Source organism: Gekko japonicus, unplaced genomic scaffold (assembly GCF_001447785.1).
Source record: "Gekko japonicus isolate JY-2015 unplaced genomic scaffold, Gekko_japonicus_V1.1 scaffold841, whole genome shotgun sequence".
In the NCBI taxonomy this organism is placed as follows: domain Eukaryota; kingdom Metazoa; phylum Chordata; class Lepidosauria; order Squamata; family Gekkonidae; genus Gekko; species Gekko japonicus.
Window position 1 is genome coordinate 582194 of NW_015165261.1, and position 21140 is coordinate 603333.

At 43.7% G+C, this 21140-nt stretch overlaps 1 protein-coding gene across 3 annotated transcripts in view; it reads left to right on the forward strand.

Annotated features, from left to right (window-relative positions):
• The first annotated feature begins 663 nt into the window (after positions 1–663).
• Positions 664–21140, forward strand: part of PCGF5 (polycomb group ring finger 5) — a 45767-nt gene continuing 25290 nt past the window's right edge. For all 3 annotated transcript variants that reach the window (XM_015410181.1, XM_015410182.1, XM_015410183.1), the window contains exon 1: positions 664–804. The gene's annotated coding sequence lies outside the window, so the exon portion shown is untranslated. The remainder of the gene's footprint in view (positions 805–21140) is intronic.

Consider the following 21140-nt stretch of genomic DNA (forward strand, 5'->3'; position numbering starts at 1 on the left):
ATACGCATTTTTTTTATTTTTAATTTGTATTTATTTTTTTCCAGTATGGAATATTGGCCTTTATTGGGGACTGCGCTGCCTTCACAGAGCCCTCTTCGTGCATTTATGGCTAAGCGTTCTTGGCAACGGGAAGGGCAAAGCAAAAGTGAGGGCAACAGCTTCACTCCGACTTCACTGAGGCTCAATGAGCATGTGCACACATGCTCTTTCTTCTGAAGCCCAGGCGGCGCGTTTGCAGGGCTAGGAAGGGTTAAAAAAAAGCAACTGAAGCGGCTACTGGAGGCTGAAGGCTTGCTGAGCCAGGGCGCGCGCGGCGGTGGCGGCGTTCGCCACACGATTGGCTTGGCTGTGCGCGCGCGCGCGGCCGCCGTCGAGGCCAGCCGGGGAGCCGCCGCGTCTCCCTTCGCAGAGCAAACTTGCTAGCCTGCCGCCGCTATTCCCTCCGGGGGGCTCTGGGGCACCATGACTGTGAGACGCGAGGGCGGGCGGGCCGCCGGGCAGCGAAAGGCTGTGCCCCAGTTTGTGTCCAATCAGCGGCCTGACTTGCGTGCACCGAGCAGGGCAGCAGTGCGTAAACAACCAGCCCCGAGAAAGTCCTCCGCCCCCCTGCACCGCTCCGCTCGCCGAGCCTTCCTTCTCTCGCTAGACTCTCCACAGCCTCCTCCCTCCCTTCCCCCCCACCTCGCGCGGAACTCCTGTCAGCAGCTGAACAGCAGCTGAAAACGCACCTCGCTGCTCCTTGCAACATAGCCTAACTCCCGCGCGGCGTCCCCGGGGCGCTCCCTCTGGGCTGTTCGGGAGAAGGTAAGGGACCCGTCCGCCCCGATGCCGCCTCACCCTTCTGGAAAGTTGGGGGGGGGGGGGGGGGGGGAGAGAGAAGGGATGGTGGCCGAGAGCGGCTCTCGGCTGTGATAACAAGTTGCTTGACGTGCTGGCTGCCGAATCGTGCCTTGCTGCAGGGGCAAAGACGGGCTGGCTCCGTTTGCTTGCTTGGAAGGGGGCTCCTCAAAGGACGGGTGCAGAGAGTTAACTTTCTCCTCTTAGATGCTCCCCCCCCCCGCCACCGCCTTAATGAAGGGGCCTGCTTCAAGTGGGCGAGGATCACCCGAAAAGCGGGGGGAAGATCCCCCCAAAGACCCGGCTTTTGGTGTAAGCTTCGTAATGGAGGAAGGGAGAGCGCGGGCAGCAGCATCCCATCCTCTCAGGTACCGGGCGGGTGCGGGTTGGGTTTTTTTGTTTTTGGCTGCTGCGTCGCTTCTTCCGTTTCCGATTTTTCTAACAAGATCGCCCGATGTCGTGTCACTAGTTCGGCGAGAGCGCGAGGTCTCTTGTCCGGAGCATCTGTTCCGAAGGGAAATGATTTCCAGCTCAGCCCTCTAAAGGCGGCTGGCTCGGCTTCCGCTTTTGATTAGCTGGGATCATTATTATATAAGATGTCACAGGAGGAGGAGATGGAGGAACGACGCAAGTCGTGGATGTGGCGAGAGGAGGTGTTCACGCTCCCTTGTGCGTTGCTCCCTCGGTATTTATAGTTGTGATGGGCCAGTGCAATACACACACGCACATCTGTCGGATCTCACAAGTGAAACTGTCAGGCCGGTCTTGCACCTGGTTTCCTGTGTGAAGGAAGGGGCAGTTCTAATGGCGTGGGGGGGGGGCTAAAACCTTGTCTGTCTCATTGGATGTGTAATGCTTCTACCCTGGCACTTGCCTCATGGAAGAAATATAGGCACGTATTTGGCGTGGGGGGGGGGGACGACGGGTGGAGTAGAAAGAATTCAAAGGTGGTTTCCTTTGCAAAGAGTCATAACCGAATCTGGCCGAAGCTGATGTTTCAGGTTGAGGAGCACTGGGGTATAAAGTGGTTTGTGGATTACAACCCACGTGTGTTTTGCTTGTTAATGTGGCCCGGAGATGATGACTGAATGGATGAATCATCAGTTCCACGGAATAGGAACCAGCGATGACTCATTTCTCTCTCTTACACACACAGCACATTGTAAAAGGTCTTGATGGCAGTGCACTCAGTCCAAAATCCGGGTAAGGTGAAAGTGCCAAAAGAACTTTAAAAGCAAACCGTCCTGAACATGCTTTTCCTAGAAGCAGGACCTTGCTGTCCTGTGTTTATGTTCAGGATTGAATAGTTAAATTGTAATCCTGAATGGGTTTCAAGTGGAAGTTCTGTTGGTTTTAAGTAAATGTGTTTAGGGATAAGGGGGCTCAACAGACGTTGGTTGCTTGCCATATTTTTTTTTGGGGGGGGGAGATTGGATGGAATGCTAATTTATGCCTCATGCAAGCCGCAGGTCCTTTGGGTTCTTTCTTTCAGATTGTTCTGTTAATATTTAACGCATTAGAAAACACTGTGGACATTTGAACTGGTTAGTGGTAATTGGTGCATTATATAAATTTACGCTACCTCTGATTTAAAATTAGCTCTGGTTTAAATAGGTATGTGTCTGTTAGATAGTTGTGAGATCTGACGAGGTTGGGCCAGCCTGGGCTATACGGGTCCCATTAGATGTTTCAAAGGATGGATCTCTAAAGGATGGCTCTTAGCAAGAGATACTTTAGCTAGACACAATGCCAGTGTGGTATAGGGGCTAGTGTAGAACTTCAGGTTCAAATAGTTGACTCAAGAAGCTTATACCCTGGGGAAAATTGTTGGCTTTAAGATGCTAGTGGACTTAATTCCCCCCCCCTTACTATTGCAAACTAACAAATACTTACCTCTTAGCTGATCTTCGATAGTAATAAATGTTGATGATGACTACTTACCTGATTACAGTGGTAATCCTCACTTTACAGTGGAGCTTTGTTGGCTGCACTTGGGCCAGTCACACTTTTGCAGCTTAACCCACCCCACACGGTTCTTGTGAGGAGAAAACCGGGGAAGGGCAACCATGGAGCATTAGCCACGCTACAGAGACGGAAGATAGGCGGATTTTCTGGGCGCGATCACAGCACCACATCTGGGAAGCGTAGAGCTCCTGTGGCTAACCCAAGGCTTCCCGCCAAAGATGCGGTGTAAAAAACTAGTACCTCTGAGGCATCCGGCACCCACCCATGTCCCGTCGCAAAAAGGTTTTTTTCTCAAGTCTCCACGGGATGTGCACAAGCACCCAATGGCGCATGCGCACAATTCGGGTTTTTTTAAAAAAACAACCCTGTTTGCCACGGCAGCGGCGCCTAGCCATTGCTGCTGTGATTGCGCCGCGCCGCTTCTTTGCTGCGCCGCAGGATTGTCGTGTGATTGGCACCTCCCCCCGAACCACGGGACATCGGCGGGACGTGTGATCCGGCGGCCGTGCGTTAGTTTGCTCCGGGGCAAACAGCCACGCTTCCCCCCACATTTTCCGGCCTGTGTGACCGGGGCCAATAAACAGAGACTGGGGCTCGGTGGTAGAACACTTCTTTTTCAGTCTTTGGCATCTCCAGTTAAGAGAATCTCAAGTAGCAGGGTGGCTCTCAGAGGAAGCTGAGAGCCAGTGTGGTGTAGTGCTTATAGTGCCAAACTAGGATCTGGGAGATTCAGGTTCAGATCCCCACTCTGCCATGGAAGCTTGCTGGGTGACCTTGGGCCAATCACTCTCTCTGGCAGCTTAATCTGTTTTACAGGGTTCTTAACAGCAATAAAATGGAGGAAAATAAAATTACATAAGCTGCCTTGGATCCCTGTTGAGAGAAAGGTGGGAGATAAATTAAGTAAATAAATAATGGTGAAGATTTATCTATTTATAACATTTTAGCACCGCCTTTCCACCCAATCAGGGTCCCCAAGGCGATGCACATAAAAACATTTGAAGAATTAAAAGCAACATTAAAAATTATAATGTAATTCAGTTAAAACACATAACATCAGAACCAGGGAGGAGGGCCAATAACTGTTATTGAGGATATGCGAAACAAAGTCTTCACCTGCTGGCGGAAGACTCCAGTAGAGAGAAGCAGATGAAGGGTGGGGGAGCAGATAAAAGAAAGTTTGGTTTGTGTGTGGGAGGGAGAGAAGGAAGCAGGGAAAGGGGAGAAGATATGGGGGCTGCCTGGAGAAGAGGAGGAGGAGGATGTAGTTTGAGAAATGGGAAACGGGGAAATGAAGTGATCCCCCACAATTCCTTTGGGTCCCTGCTTGTTATTTGTAGGTTACAAACTTTATTATAATGTATCAATGACTGATTCAGTCTATCAGTTGTATTGAGGAGCATTCTATAAGAACGTATCCATTTTGTGGCTTTGGACTGGTGGATTTGTATTTATAAACCAACAAATCTCTGTTTCAAATCTCAGCTAAGGCATTAATTTACTGGCCTCACCCATAACAGAGAGTGAGGTCTTATGACTCCATGCTGCTAATGATGGAGTTCTCCTGTTTTGCGAGGAGCCTTTCACTGATGGAAGACCCCTCGTACAGGAGAGTTCTGCCATCAGCAGGACAGTGCCAATTCATGGTAGTGTTGTTGGGATTACTTAGGTAAAATGTAGCAGACATTTATGTTTTACTTACAGAAAACACTGAAACGTGCATACATAAAAATAAGTAGGATACAACCTTATAATTAGTGGCGATGTCTTGCCTGTCTTTGCCCATCTGCACCACACAGGCTGTAGCTAGTTCTTTCTTGTGTGGGCCAGAGAACCTCATGGCTACAATAGTGCAGTGACTGATCAAAGTAGTTCCTGTATTTTGCAGGCTTTATTTGCTTTCAGTTTTCTGTTCGGGTGCTAAATGCAGAGCAGAAGGAGCTGCTGTTCAGATGCCTCCCTGTAGAGCATGCGAGACCAGTATGTTGGTGCAGGCTTTTGTGTCATGCAGAATTCCTAACAGCTACATCAACAACACTAGGCATATTGTATCATCTCAATCCAGTTCTAGCTGCATATAAATAAAGCTGTTAAAAAGCAGCTTGTTATGTGAAAATGTAGATCCGGATGGAATTTCTGGAAAGTACTAGTTGAATTTATGGGCCACTGTGCCCAAAAATGGCAAACTCAAATGCTCATCCCACTCCGAGCAATGAAATGCAGATAGTTGGCATCCTTATTCTGACATTCCCAGCCAGAAATCCTTGTACAGAAGCCTTGGTTGGACTGGCATTATTTATAATGCTCAGAAATAATGAGAAATGGATGAATAGTGTACCCTACTAGAGAAATATTGAGTTTCCTTAACTTGCTATTTTTAAGCCATGAATGCTGGTGTGAATTTTGGTTTTCTTAAAGAATGGCACCTTTTTTAAAAAAGGCAAGTACTATTTTATCACAAAAACAAGCAGACTCAAACAGCAGGGAGCATAGTCTATCAGCTCAAGTACTAAGATGTTGTACTGTTCCTGTCTGTTATTTATGCTCGTTTAGGTGCTGTCTGCTTTCAAAGTAAAGTAGAACCAGTTTAGCTTAGTTCTTCATCATTCAGAAAGCAATGGATCAAGAGTGGTGGAATGGAAAGGTGCCAAATTCATGAGTGGGTTTAAGGCACACAGAGCATGGCAGCTTCTGTACAATTTCTTTGCCATAAAAAGCGAGACTTGAATTACCAAAGGAGCTGGGTTTGGAAGAAGAGGTCAAAAGTTGGATATCAGGTTGTCAGTTATGTTGGCCCGTATCTTGATCTACCAAGTGTTACTTTTGCTGTGATACCTGCGGTGATGTTCCACCTTCCCTGCACTGTTCCTTCCAGAAACTAAGTTGAAATAAAAATACTGAAGAAAATACTGTGCTTCTGTTGTCCATTCTGCAAACTTCAGGTTATTGGTATGGCTGGTGCCTTCATTCGTATACATATCTCAACTACGTAAAATTAAATAAATGGATATTCTCTCAATTAAAATAAAACTCATATGTATAAATAACAAGCCACTTTTAAATACTTGTCATTTCTCCATCATATTGTGTCCTCACTATGAAAACTGTCCATTATAGCATTAGTTGTAGTACTTTTGCAATCTGAATGATGCATATTGTCATTTGTCAGTACAGAGAGGCAGTGTTTGTCTAATTATCTTATGTTTTATTATGTACAGCCAGGGGTCATTTCGGGGGGGTCGCGGGGGATCGCAGTTCCCCCGGGTGAGATACGGGGGGCGGGGCACATGACGAAGCCCCGCCCCCGCTTCCGGCCCTCATTCAGCCAGGAGGAGGCAGGAGAAGAGGGAGGGTAAGTTGCTTCCTCCCTGCCTCTCCCCACCCCTGCCTGCCTGGGGCCAGGGAGGGCCTTTGCGGGGCTTCCTTGCACTCCCACCAGCCTTGCAGGTCCACTGCTGGGCCCCTCAGTGGAGCTGCAAGGCTGGCGGTGGCGGCCGGGACCGTTGGGGGCGGGGTGTGTGGCCTTATGACACACTTCCGGTGATGTCAGGGGGTGTGGCCTTATGACACACTTCCGGTGATGTCAGGGTGTGTGGCATATGCTAATGAGTTATGCTAATGAGTTCCCCTAGCTCTTTTTCTACGAAATGACCACTGTGTACAGCAGCTTGCACTGTTGCGGCTAAAGCAGAATCTACAGCCTGGCAAGTAGATGAGGGCAGGGAGAGGCTCCTACAAGTCTGTTATTATAGGATAGTTATGCTCTAAGTCATGGGGGTTATCTGTGCTAAAACAGAGGATCCTTCATGAATGTTGCATTGGTCACCTGGTCTGCTCCTTGTAAGTGCCATGCAAAGACTCATAATGGAAGCTCAGGGGCTGGTGCGTCTAAGTTTCTAGCACTGCACAGCATGTTTCAGTGCTGAGCTGCAGAAGGGGCATTATGCCCAGTGCTGCAGAACACTGGAATTAATGGTCTAGATCAGGCTAGCGACACATGCTAGTGTTGATAAACGTAGCAAGCAACAGTCATATTGGTAAGATATTGCATTTGTTTTAGAAAGCTGCAAGTACAGCTCCTGATATTTAGCTGTGTATCTTGTTATGTCAGTACATAAGTGGATACTGGGGAGGAGTGGCAAATGAACAGCATGCTGGTATAACATTTTGACATAGTTTTGCACTAGAATTCGAGCCAGACATCACACTTCGCATGTTGATATGGACAGTTCCACTATTGGATCCAGTGGCATGTGAGCAGCATGGCAGAAGGATGATGCAACAGAGAAGTCACTGGATAAAATACAGAGAAAGGAACATCCATTTGGCTAATATAGGCTGCTTTTGGTCTAGTAGGACAGCAAATCAAGACTGTGTCAAGAAAGTAATCTAGAGAAGCAGAATGCTGTGTTGGATCAGTTAACAAACTAAATAAATAAACTTCACTTGCTGTGAGAAGAGAAGTGCTAAATGCATCAGTAACCTTAGGCTTTTCTGTATTTTCAAACAACAAATGATCTTGAATATGCCTTTAATGTTCGGGTATAAGGTGCTGTCAAGTCACAGCCATCTTGTGGTGACCCCAGCAAGGAGCTTTCAAGGCAGGTGAGAAGCAGAGGAGGTTTGCCTGCCTTTGCAGAGTCTTCCTTGGTGGTCTTCCCTTCCAAGTACCAACTCTGCTTAGCTTCTGAGATCTGATGAGATCTGGCCATACCATGCTGACTTCCCTCCCTGTGTTTAAAGTTTATTAAGTGCCATGACCAAAATTTTATTTATTTTAAAATATAGTTATCCTACCTTATGGGTTAGCTCAAGGCATCTTGCAATCAAAATCAAATTAAAACCACATTCAGTCAAATAAGTCTTCAGCAGGTGGCTTGTGAGTTACTGGTAGTTCACCGGCTGCTGCTGAGTAAGCTCGTACATCCCCCAGAAGACCTAGGAAAATATTTTGAAAAGATTTGTTCTAGGCTTTTTCTTGTTTGCTTTAAGTTTTATTTCATATAATTTTTCTCTATGCTCTTTAGCTAGTAAGCTTCATTTCTCGTGCTCTTTCTAATCTATATTCTGTTTCTAGAACAAAATAAAACTTAACATGTTGGATATTTTTCATTACGCAGAGGTAGCTTTCATTAAAGAAAAGGCTGACAACCTGTCCAATAAACCTCACTACAAGCAGGATAATAGAGAAACTACCAAGAAATAACTTCTGCCCATATACAGTCAACAGAATCCAGTACTGACAACTGATAGTTCATAAAATCTTTCAGAAAAGGCCCACTGAAACTGCATTGTCTTACAGGCCTTTTAAAAAAAATCAAATAAGATAGCCCCTGTACAGTCTCCAAGAGCCTGCTTCACAAGAAGAGTGCTACATCAAGAAATAAGCAGAGGAAGAGTGTGCCACCTGCAATGAAAGTGCCACAAGTAGGAATTGCTTCACAGAATGCATCCTGCACTGCACACAGGTTCATACAGAGAGAGTGATCCTTCAGATATAGGTCGTGTGTCATGATGGGCTGTAGCTGTATGGTAGAACACCTGCATTCCTCAAAAAGCTCCCAGGTTTAGTCCCTGGCATCTCCATTCAAAAGGCTTAGGTAACTGATGATGTGAAAGACCTCTGCTTGAGACCCCAGAGAACCACAGAGAGCACAGAGAACCACAGAATAGACAATACTGACTTTGATAGACGAGTGGCCTGATTCCGTAGGGCAGCTTTAACTGATTCCAGTGTACACCCAGTGCCTCAGTGTCATGCTTCATCTTCATAAGCTTTCAAGAACCGGCACCTTGAGTCAAACCTGGAAGTATACATGTATCCAAGTGTTGCTGTTTTAACACTGGTGTAATATATGCATACGGACTACTGCCAGGAAACAGATAGGCAACCGGTTTTCCACTAACTAAAGCTCTCAGTTGCATTCAAAGGCAGTTCCATCTTCCTTAGTCCATTATATATACAACTTTCATAGGTCAGAATCATAAGCGTATTTATATGCATTTGATTGAAAGCTATGCAGTCATCCCATTCTGTCCCTTTATGTTCACAAAAAAAATGAGAGGAGGCAAGGCCTGTCCTACTGCAGATAACTTAGTTCTCCTTAATGTTCCCAGAAAGATGAAGTAATCTAAACATGGAGTCTAATTTCTCCCAAAGGCCGTATCTGAATTCTATGTTGATTTTTATGCCCGATAATAAAATCCTAGGAGCAATGAAGGTTAAAAGGACTATTCAGAAACAGATGAAGTTAACAAACTGGATTGAACGGATACAGCTTTGGTGCAGACTAGCAGAGGTATGTATATAACTGGCAAAGATGAGAAACTATTGTGGATGTTTCATAAAACTCACCATTAGCAGTGGTTTCTGGTTTCTGCCTTAAGCCAAAAGCAAAGCAACTATAAATGTTCTAGAAGCTGTACAGTAAAAATGGAATCATAAGGAAGACAGACCATCCAATTATCCATCCCCCCCCCAAAAAAAAGGTCTCATGCTTCATGAGTTGAAGAAAGCCAGATCAGTGCATAAAAGGAAATCTAGGAGGAAGTAGGGTTGCCAGACCCCACAGTGGAGGTGGAGGTCCCCCGCTGCCAGGCCCTACCCCCCCACCCGGTGATCAGCTGTCCAGAGGGGGGACTGACCAGTAGAAAGAGTAATGCCCAGGCCACACTGCTGATGTCAGACAGGAAATGACATCATTACGCCAGCAACTTCCAGGTGACACTGGTATTTGGGCAAAAACTCTATGGTAGAAGCCAATTTTACCACAAAGTTTTTTGCCTAAATACCAGACTGTCACCTGGAAGTTGCTGGCGTAATGATGTCATTTCCTATGCAATGTCAGTGATGTGGTAAGTCTTCTGGTAAGTCCCCCCATCCCCAAGTTGCCTAGGGGTAAGTCCTCCCTGAAATTAAACCCTTACAGTTTACTCCATCTGCCCTATATGCTAGCTACAACTAGCTGCTTATACTCAAGAAGGGGGGCTTGTAATCATTAATAATAATAATATATTTTATTGTCATTGTACATAGTACAACAAAATTAAAGATGCAGTCATTTTGGTGATCTACAACAATATTCATATACACTCACACACCATTCACTGCTGTCCCATAACTCCCTTAAGGTTCACATAACAACTTAAAACCATCAATGTCACCCAAATTCCAATTTCATACAGCATTTAAGGCAATAATAGCTCTCGAATAAAAACTATTTTTAATCTGTTTGTCCTTGCTTTAATTGTCCTATATCTTCTGCCCGAAGGCAGCAGTTAAAACAGGGAATGTTCAGGATATGACAAGTCCTGCAAAATGTTCTTTGCTTTTTTCAAACATCGAGAACTATACAATTCCTCCAGGAATGGGAGAGGGCAGCCAATAATCTTCTGGGCTGTAATAACAACTCTCTGGAGTGCTTTCCTCTCCACAGCCGTACAAACCAGGCACAAACACAATATGTTAAAAAGCTCTCTATTGAGGAGCGATTATTCATAACTGTCAATAACTACAATTATTGCCACACTTTTTTTTAATTAGAAGAAAGACTGGTGCATCGGCATAGGTCAATATACTGTCTTTTGAAGGAGGCCCTGTACTTTTTACAGTATACAAAATCTAGATACAAATTGGATTACTTGTGTTTCCTAAAAGATCCAGGACTTTCTCTATGGCCAGAGGTGAACACTCCCCCAAGCAAGGAGTCATAGTGACAGTTGTATTCCAGGTTTGCACGTGACAGCACAAAAAGACCGATCTAAAATGCACAGATATAAAATGCTTCTTTACAGCAAGTGGCCTGAGACGCCTTTCTTATTTGTCTACTGAGAGGATGCTGAAGTTTTGCACTTTAAAAAATAAATAGAATTTTCCCGGTATTTGAATGGTTATCCAAAAGGTGTGGGAGGATACAGGCAAAGCAAATATCCCAATTGTGTGTGAGTCCACGAACAGCTGGGTGGGCACTAGCCAAAGCAGGAAAATGGTGATTTCTTTTCCTTAAGTGAGAATTTACCATAGAGAGGCACTGCGCTGATTCTGTGCCAAGTACAAATAATACCAAGAGGTCACAGGATATGAATGCATTGGCTGAGGAACACAGTCAGTATAGGTTTGTGCTAAGAGGCCAGCTAGTGCCTTACAATATCAAATATATGCAGGATGTGAGTGAGAACAGAACTGGTCCAAGAGTTTTTGGTGCTCCAAGCAGTAAATCGATAATTATAATGACAAAGTGTGAGAGTGCATCAGATAACCCCCAGTGGTTCATAACTGGGTCCTGAACTTGATTTCAACTGAAGTAGCAAATAGTTTGTGGCTGACTATGTGGTAGTGAATGAGCTTTACAAGTATTTACTCAGTCATAGGGGACAGTATTCTACAATCCAAATTCACTCCTTCAACCCAGGCAATAACTTAATGAGTGATGGGAAGTATCTTTAGATTTTTACTGGAGACAAAAATCTCTGAATTTGTTTGGGATGCTTCTCCCCTGACCCCATTTTTTAAAAATTCATTATAAATAATATAGAAATGTGAAGTTAGTGAAAACCTTAATTCACCTACATGTTTAAATATTTGCTGCCAAATGAGCCAAAGTGGAATTATAACCCTGCTCTGTTGGGTGGAAGGATGGAATTTAATTACAGGGTGTGTTTTTTTACTGGCTTCTCAGATGTAAACACTGAAAGAGAAGGAAAAAATCTAAACAACATGAGAGAAAGGTTTCAATAAGATTTTGTAGAATCTGAAGAAATAAAATAGAGATGCAATATGGTAATATATGTAGGATGGTATAAGATGAATTTCATCACTATATTTGAATTGGGAGTCCAGCAGAATTCCTAAACTGAAAATTCTGTTTAGTTTTGTGTTATTTATCATTTGGTACTTAGGTCTGTAGCAGGGGACATATGCTACGTTCTTAATTGTGTATCCAGTTGTAGTGTAATACAGTATAGTGGGTTTGGGTAGCCCTGGTTGGGAAATTCCTGGAGGTTTGGGGTTGGAGCCTGGGGAGGGCGGGGTTTGGGAAGGGGAGGGATCTCAGCAAGGTATAATGCCAGAGTCCACCCTCCAAAACAGCCACTTTCTCCCAGGGAATTCATCTCTGTAGTTTGAGAGCCGTTATAATTCCCTGAGAGCTCCAGGAGGTTCACAACCCTATTTGTGGGTAGTTTTTACTAAAAAGGAAAGCCAGGCTGACACTGTGAAACCTCTGCTGATAATCTCTGTAGCATACAAGAACAAGAGAAAACAATTAGAGCTATTTCCAGCTTCTGGGGGACCTTAGGAAAGCCTTGTTACTGTGTCTAGCTAAGGGCACTAGTATTTGAATTTATTTTTATTATTTTATTTACAGCCCACTTTTCTCACTGAGACACAAAACAGATTATAAAATATGAAAAGGAAAACAATGCAACCAGAAAAAATGTTAACAATTTAAAGAACACTAGAATCCCCTAGCTTGTACAGGAGAGAGTCTGCATAGCAGACTCTTACTTTGTGTACGACTAGGCAAGGTTCGTGTCAACATGCCCCACACCAGTGAGAAACAAGATGGCAGTGCTGACTCCTAGGATATGGGCACTTTAGAGGTCAGCTGTTAGCCATGACAACTGCAAAAGAATGCATACAGAAATTTACCATATGTAAAGTGGGTTATCATGTGGTGCACCATCTACTACACTTTCTGTTTTCTGTATTCTACTGCTGAAGCTGCACCTGGTTCAGTCCCTGGTGGAAAAAATGTAAGTTATCACTGCTAGATGGTATACGTGCTGCTCTGGGAACATTTCTCTCAGTCCCAGGGAACTATTGGCACAGCCATCTTTTAATTCTAGTGCTGAAATGCACACTTAAAATGAAAGTGGAGTGGTCAAAACTGACATTGAAGCCGTTATTTCTATATTTCTGTAGAGAGTAGAGAAGCGACAGTTAGAACCGGATATGGAACAACTGATTGGTTTAGCATAGGAAAAGGAGTACGACAAGGTTGTATATTGTCACCTTGCTTATTTAATTTATATGCAGAGTACATCATGCAAAATGCTGGCCTGGATGAATCACAAGCGGGAATTAAGATTGCTGGGGAAAAGATCAACAACCTCAGATATGCAGATGATACCACTCTAATGGCAGAAAGTGAAGAGGATCTAAAGAGCCTCTTGCTCAGGGTAAAAGAGAAGAGTGCAAAAACATTAAAAAAACCTAAGATCATGGCATCCGGCCCTATCACTCCTTGGCAAATAGAAGGGGAAGTCGTGGAAGTAGTGACAGACTTCACGTTCCTGGGATCCCAGATCACCGCAGACTGTGACTGCAGCCATGAAATTAAAAGACGCCTGCTCCTTGGGAAGAAAGCGATGGTGAACCTAAACAGCATGATAAAAAGTAGAGACATCACCCTGCCAACAAAAGTCTGCATGGTCAAAGCAGTGGTATTCCCAGTAGTCATGTATGGCTGTGAGAGTTGGACTAGAAGGCCGAGCGCCGAAGAATAGATTCTTTTGAACTATAGTGCTGGAGAAGACTCTTGAGAGTCCCCTGGACTGCAAGGAGATCCGATCAGTCAATCCTAAAGGAAATCAACCCTGACTGTTCCCTGGAAGGCCAGATAATGAAACTGAAGCTCAAATACTTTGGCCACCAAATGAGAAGGGAGCAGTCACTGGAGAAGACCCTGATGCTGGGAAAGATTGAAGGTCAAAGAAGACGGGGACGGCAAAGGATGAGATGCTTAGACAGTGTCATAGATGCAACGAACATGAAATTGAGCCAACTTTAGAGGACGGCGGAAGACAGGAAGGCCTGGTGGGATCTGGTCCATGAGGTCGTGAAGAGTCGGACTCGACTGTGCGACTGAACAACAACAAGAGACTTTGAGATTTTGTGAAAGTCATAAAAACTGAAATATGTTGACAAGCAACAGTTTAAAAATTCTCTAAAATTTATTCTGAAGCATTAATCTAGTTTAAATTAGTTTTACTTCTGAACTCTGCTTATAATATTGTCACTGTGATTTTTTTTTAAATAGCATATACTGCCCTCAAAGTGCCCCACATTTTTGGAGATCTGGTAACATGCTGTTGCCCTGACCTGGATAGTCCAGGCTAGCCCAATCTCCACCGATCTTGGAAGCTAAACAGGATTGGCCCTGGCTAGTATTTGGATGAGAGACCTCCAAGGAATACCAGGGTCATGATATGGAGGCAGGCAATGGCAAACCACCTCTGTAGGTCTCTTGTCTTGAAAACCCAGCAGGGTCTCCATAAGTCAGCTGTGACTTGACAGGACTTTCCACCACCAACATGCTGTTTCTTCCTTCTCATTATGATGTTATGTGCAAAGGCTCATGGCAGGCATTCTCTATATTTGTGTCTCACTTGAAGTAGTGTTGTCAGCTCCAGGTTGGGAAATTCCTGGAGATTTGAGGGTAGAGCCTGTGGACGGTGGGGCTTGGGGAGGGGAGGGACCTCAGAAGGGTATAATGGCATAGAGTCCACCCTCCAAAGCTGTTGTTTTCTTCAGGGAAACTGATTGCTGTTGTCTGAAAATCAGTTGTAATTCAAGGAGATCTCCAGCCCCACCTGAGGGAGGGAGTCCCTAGCTGAGCTTCCCTCTCTTTTTCATCATTTGTTCCGGACAAGGGAGGACGCACTAGGCAGGATTTAATAGGCACAATCAAAAACTTTTAAAACATTAGCTCCATTTATAAAGCATATTCTTTTTCCTCCATATTTCTTGTTGCTTTTCCCTTCTACCTTTCACCTGAGGCCTGGGAAATCTGATCTTGGCAGGTAAACTATGGAAACTCTTAAAGGACAAGTTTCCAAATGCAAACAAGGCAACAAACTGCAGCTATTTCACTAGAAATGCCTCTCAGCTCAATTTTTTAAAAGTCTTATGCAGATTAAAACTATGCTACTAAGATGTGGCTTTGGGCATGGATTGGGGATGGCTGATTTTCCTGCTGTTGCTTTTCCTGGTATTGTTTTATTTATTTGTTTAGATAAAACTTTTTTCCTTCCCAGCGGGGACCCAAAGTGACTTAAGTCATTCTCCCCTCCTTCATTTTAGCCTCACAGCAGCCAGCCTCCGAGGTAGGTTTGCCTGAAAGATACTACCTAGCCCAAGGTCACACAGCAAGTTTGCATGGTAGAGGAGGGAATTCAAATGTGGTCTCCCAAGAAACTAATCCAATACTTTAGCCACTCTATTTTATTATTTATTGGAAGAGTATTTTGGAAAGTTGTTTTTCATGGTTCCTAGAATTTAGGCCAATAAAGTGCCACATGTCCAAGGGAATTTGGGCCTAAGTTCCTAATACCACTTAACATAAATTCTTTGAAACGGGAAAATTTCAAAAGTCTCCCCGTCAAAAACTAAAAAAGTGATATGATGCAAAGGTCTGCTGTTAAAAGGGAGGGGGTGATGATTAGAAATCCACTTCATATTTGTGAGCTTTCTCAGCAAGCAGTCAGGAAAATTAAAAACTTAACTGTGCAGATTCTTTCCTATCTCATAATAATGGGAGACGTGTTCTGATGATGCCTTGTGCCACACACATTGGCCACCAAAAAATGTTTGGTTTCACTTGCTCTGCATGCGGTCTCCATTGTTAACTCCAATGGAAAACTGGTTAGAAATCCAATGCAAAGATAAAAGGGAGAGAGAATGTCTTAGACTTACTAGAGAGAAGAACCATATACCATATTTGTCAGAAACAAGATAATTGAATGAAATAAAACACCCACCAAATAAAAACATAATCGTATAAGTAATCTTCTCCCATCATTCACAGCAATCAACAAAAGTTGCATTGAGAGCCAGTTGTGTTGTATGCTGAGAGTTCTATATCTGGATCTCCCAGTGATTTAAAAAAACCCACAAAAAACCCAACCTCATATGCCCAGTGGGGCAAATAGGAAATCCCCAGGGATATTTCAGGTCAGGGAAATGGTGATGTCAGACCTCCAGTCCAGTTACTCTCAACAACTCCCTCTTGGCAGTGATAAGTTTATTGAGACATATGTAAGATCCAGAAAGGCACTGTGTTAGAAGACTTTTGTCAGGCTTAACCTCACATTCACACCACACCTAATGTTGCCATCCCAACCAAGTGAAAGATATATGTTCTGGTTATCTGCATTCCAAGCTGGTACAGAGTTTTCAAGGACACCTTCCCCTGGGAAATGGAAAGGAGGGAAAGGAGGTGCGACTTGTGAAGAAAGTTATGTCTCCTAGAAGGAAAGGTCCCATTCTCACACTCACTCACTCAACCCCCCTCCCCTTAGGAATTCCCTCCTCCCAATAACTATGGCAACCAAAGCAAGCAAAGTGTAGCATGGTTTGAGAGGTGAGGGGATACTTACATTCTCCTCCCCTCAAGTTGAAGCCCTGATGGGAACTGGGACTCTGTACCCCTGAAAACTTAATTTTAAAAATCACTGGGAATTTCCAGACACAGAACTCCCAGTGCATGTCTGGTTTTGCTCTGAGAGGTTAACATTTAAATAAAATTCTCTGCATGCATTCATAGAGCAGCTGGTTTTAGACTCAGATGCTGATGCATATGCACAGAACCTCATTTAGTGTTCTGAGATAAAGAAATTCCGTGAGAAATGGCACGTGCAGCAGCTAAACATTACAAGCTATATATCGAAGCAGATGATTATGAATTTTGGTGGCATCAGTAGAAAAGAGTAAAATTTTGTTGTGGATACGCAAGCCCTTTGTTTGCTCTTTGGATCCAGGCCACTTGATAACTAAGTAAAAAAAAAATTGGGATATTCATGTACTACTCATTCGTTGGTGCTTCTACACGAGTAGAAAGAAGTGGATAAAATACTCAACATCTTATTATAAGGCTCAACAATTACATGTCCCTGGGCCTAATCTGCTGCCACAGGTACTGTACCTTCCCTTCCCCAGTAGCTAAAACATGGACAAAAAGTTGTGTTGAGGGCATGGCCAGGGTTGCCAGCCTCCAGGTTGGGCCTGGAGATCTGCTATTACAATGGATCTCCAGACAACAGAGACCAGCCCCCCTGGAAACAACGGCTGCTTTGTAGGGTGGACTCTGTGGCACTGGACCCTGCAGAGGTCCCTCCCCTCCCCAAACTCCGCCCCTCCCCAAGCTTCACCCCCAAAATCTCCAGATACTTCCCCACCCAGAGCTGGCAACTCTAGGTATGGCAGAAAGACTTCCCTGCAGGCCACTCTTGGGGGAGGAGATGGATGCAGCATTACCTGCCAGTGTTCTGACTCCATTCTCAGAGCATGACTCTGAGGAATATTAGTTCTGATCAGGACTCTATTTTATCACACAATGTGGTTTTCTTTTGTTTTCCTAGAGAAAGTAGTGATGCAAAAACCAATACACTGTATAGATTCTACTCACACTGCAGAGGTGTATTAACTTTTGTTAACAAAAGTTGTTTGGCTAGTTGCTGTGGTTTGCATCTGTAGAAATCATCCAGGTCCTTTCCTCTGTGAGAGAGCAGGAGTTTTCAGGCCATAAAAGCAGTTTATCTTGTCTCACTGGTAAGCAAGCAAAATGGCCAAGTAACTTAACTTTAAAATGAAACTTGATACTCAGTGCTTCTAAGCGTTTGGGAAAGAAAGCAGAGTAAGAGGTGCTAAAACTCAGCTAAATATTACATTTTTTTAAAAAAAAATGCTGTATCTTGAAACTTTGCAGCATGTCTGGAAAAAATGCCAGACGCTGACCATTTAGGTTTCCAAAGAGATGAAGCTTGTACCTAGTAATTTAAATATTGTCTCAGCAAACTGTAACTCTTAAAATTTGTACAGATGGTAGACTCTGATCTGTCTTATTATCCATAAGTACTGTCATGATGTTGTCAGTTGCAAGATAGACTTTAGGTTATTTTTGTTTTCTTTTTTAAAAGGCTCCCTGCAAAAGGAAAGTTAGACAGAAGAGAAAGGTAAGTTCAAGAATACTTAAGTTTCCTGCCCTCCCCAGTTCTGTGTGCCCAGACTGGGCCAAAACCTGGGATGTCACGCTGTCCCACTCCCAAACAGTGCATTCCATTTGACTGTTTAAACTGCCTTTGATTCAGCTCCCATTCATGCCTTCATAGTAATAATGTTGTTTGTTGGGCAAGAGGATGAGGACAATCTTATAATGTCTCCCTCCACTTAAAACCTTTTCAATTACATAATTGGAGAGATCTTGGTTTAAAAGCATTCTGTGTTTATGATCCACTGGAGCATAATTCAAAAGGACATTCTTTAAAGTTAGGTGAAAAACTACTAGATTATAGATATTTCTAGAGTATTTCAGTATTTGGAGTTAAGATACTAATCAACTGTCTAAGTTATTTTCAGTTAGAAATGCATGCTATTTTAGCTTCTGAAGTGAAGCAAATGCCAAAGATTTATAGTTAGCTTAGGCAAACTAAGATTTATAGCTATGTGTAATAGTATGTATAATCTTAAAATAATATTATCAAAGTACATTTTAAGTGTTCACAAATTCAGTTTCTCAGCAGAAATCCAATGACAAATAAAGGCATGTAGTATTCATTCTTTACATCCCAAGAAGGATATCAACATCATAAAGTTTCCTCGTCTTTCCACTTCAGAGGGTATGGCAAACTTTCTACATGATAAGTAACTGAAGACAAAGTCAAAAAACAAACAGTTCTAAGCAGAGTTACACACTTCTAAGTCCTTGAAGTCAATGGGTTTCAAGGGCCCCAATCCACCAGCAGCCAGCTGGCCAGCAGCAGAAGCCCCAACCCAAACACCCCCCTCCTGCGACATTGGCATCAGTGTGATGAAGTCACCCAGAAGTGACATCATCATGCTGGGCTCATCATGCAGCAACACTTCTAGCATTTTGACCAAAACTCTATGGTAACACCATGTGATATCCCAGTGTGATGATGTTACTTCCAGATAACATCATCATGCAGTTTGCACACTTTGCGCACGCGCCAGAATATCCAGGCTTAGAGCCGGGAGCTCCCCACCACAAGCCCAGTAAGACCTGGCAACCCTAGGCGTTGGGTTACCCTCCCTCCAGTCCACCCTCCAAAGCATCCATTTTCTCCAGGGGAACTGATCTCTGGAAATGAGCTGTAATTCTGGGGGGTTCCCCCAGGTCCCACGTGGGGCCTGTATAGGACCACACTGCCAAACATGCTAGTACATACAAGGTTTAAAGCTATATATGAAATATAAAATGGTTTTATACAATCAAATTTAGGGAAATTAATAGTTTTGCATTATCAGATAATTGGTTCAATTAAAACTATTTTGGTTGACTAAGGATTCTCCTGATTAATCTGGCAGTCTTTAAAAACATATATACATCTATCAGAAGAAGTATTATCCTTTTCTCTCTCTCAGAGGGAATGCCTTTTCTAAGGCAGTGCTTGCTACAACAGACACATGCGAAATCCAAAATCTTTAAAAGAATGCATTTTGCTTCAAAATTTAAATTGTTGGCAGATTTAATTGATGAAACCGACAAATCTCACGCAATGGAATCCTATGCAGAGTTACACTAATCTATGCCCACTGTTTTCAATACATTTAGACTGAAGTAAATCTAGATGGGGATTGCATCTTAAAGAGTTCTTTAATTAGATAGGGTTGGGAAATACCTGGGCATTTTGGGGGTGGAACATGAGGAGGGCAGGTTTTGCGAAGGGGGGGGGGCTAGAAAAGCAGCCATTTCCTCTGTGTGAACTGATCTCTGCCGCTCGGAAAACAGTTGTAGTCCCAGGAGATCTCCGGCCACCACCTGGAGGTTGGCAACCCTACTAATTGGGTGACTATTAAAATTACACATATATTTTAAAAAATCCTGCTATGAACAGTGGCTTGTTCATAGCTTTACATTTCACTTTTGTGACTAGATGCCGTGGGATTCACTGATGAAGATATATGATCCCTTGAAATAGCATAAAAGGGGCCATCGGCATCGTGTTTGAAAGATAATTTGTGAGGAAAGCAGATTTATTTGCTTGTTGTTTAAGCAGGGAATTTTTTTTTAGCAAGAAAAGCAACATTTAAGATACCTCATCTTGGAATTTAAAATTCACGAAATAGATTCATTGTTTTCTGGAATAAGCTGGGATCCCAGATCACTGTAGAGGGTGACTGCAGCCATGAAATTAAAAGATGCCTGCTCCTTGGGAGGAAAGCTATGGCAAACCTAGAAAGCATAATGAAAAGCAGAGACATCACCCTGCCAACAAAAGTCCATATGATCAAAGCAATGGTATTCCCAGTAGTAATGTACGGCTGCGAGAGTTGGACCATAAGGAAGGCAGAGTGCTGAAGAATAGATTCTTTTGAACTATGGTGCTGGAGAAGACTCTTGAGAGTCCCCTGGACTGCAAGGAGATCCGATCAGTCAATCCTAAAGGAAATCAACCCTGACTGTTCCCTGGAAGGCCAGATACTGAAGCTCAAATACTTTGGCCACCAAATGAGAAGGGAGCACTCACTGGAGAAGACCCTGATGCTGGGAAAGATTGAAGGTCAAAGAAGATGGAGACGGTAAAGGATGAGATGGTTAGACAGTGTCATAGATGCAACAAACATGAAATTGAGCCAACTTCAGAGGACGGCGGAAGACAGGAGGGACTGGTGTGATGTGGTCCATGGGGTCACGAAGAGTCGGACTCGACTGTGAGACTGAACAACAAAATGATGCATAAGTAACAGTAGGACCTAATGTTTGAAAGTTATGTAAAAATGCGACCAAGCCAGTTCTGTAGCCTATTTGCTGAACAAATGCAGAACAATTAGTATAGCTCATCTGTATATTTAGAACTAGAGCACCAGTTATTTAGGAATAACCAGTACTGTATAAACATTTGCTTGTTTTGCAAGTTCAGGCCATAATTATAGTTACACACCCAATCCTAAATGAATCTATTGAGAACTTAGTCTCATGGATTTCAGTGAAAGGTACTCCTAAATGATGCTTTGGACAGCGACATAAGCACCTATATGTCAGGGGAAACCTGGCTGAATATTTTGATACTGACTCATATGGGGTAAAACTTTCATTCTGTAAGAACTGTGTTATTTCAGCTATAAAATTATCTCTCCCTTATATATAATTGAGTAAGACGCAGAGGAGAGAAAATGCGCACCAACAGTGTTTGGACGCTTGAACTGTCCGTCAGAAGCTCCCCGAGCTTCCATTGGCTGTGTCCCCTAAGTCCCACCTCAGAACACTCCCCCCCGCCGCCCAAATAGCCAGGGCTGGATGGAATGGCGGTGGCAGCTCATCACTGCTCACCAAGCCCGGATTCCCCCCCCCTTTATCGCACGCCTGTTTTTCTCCCCC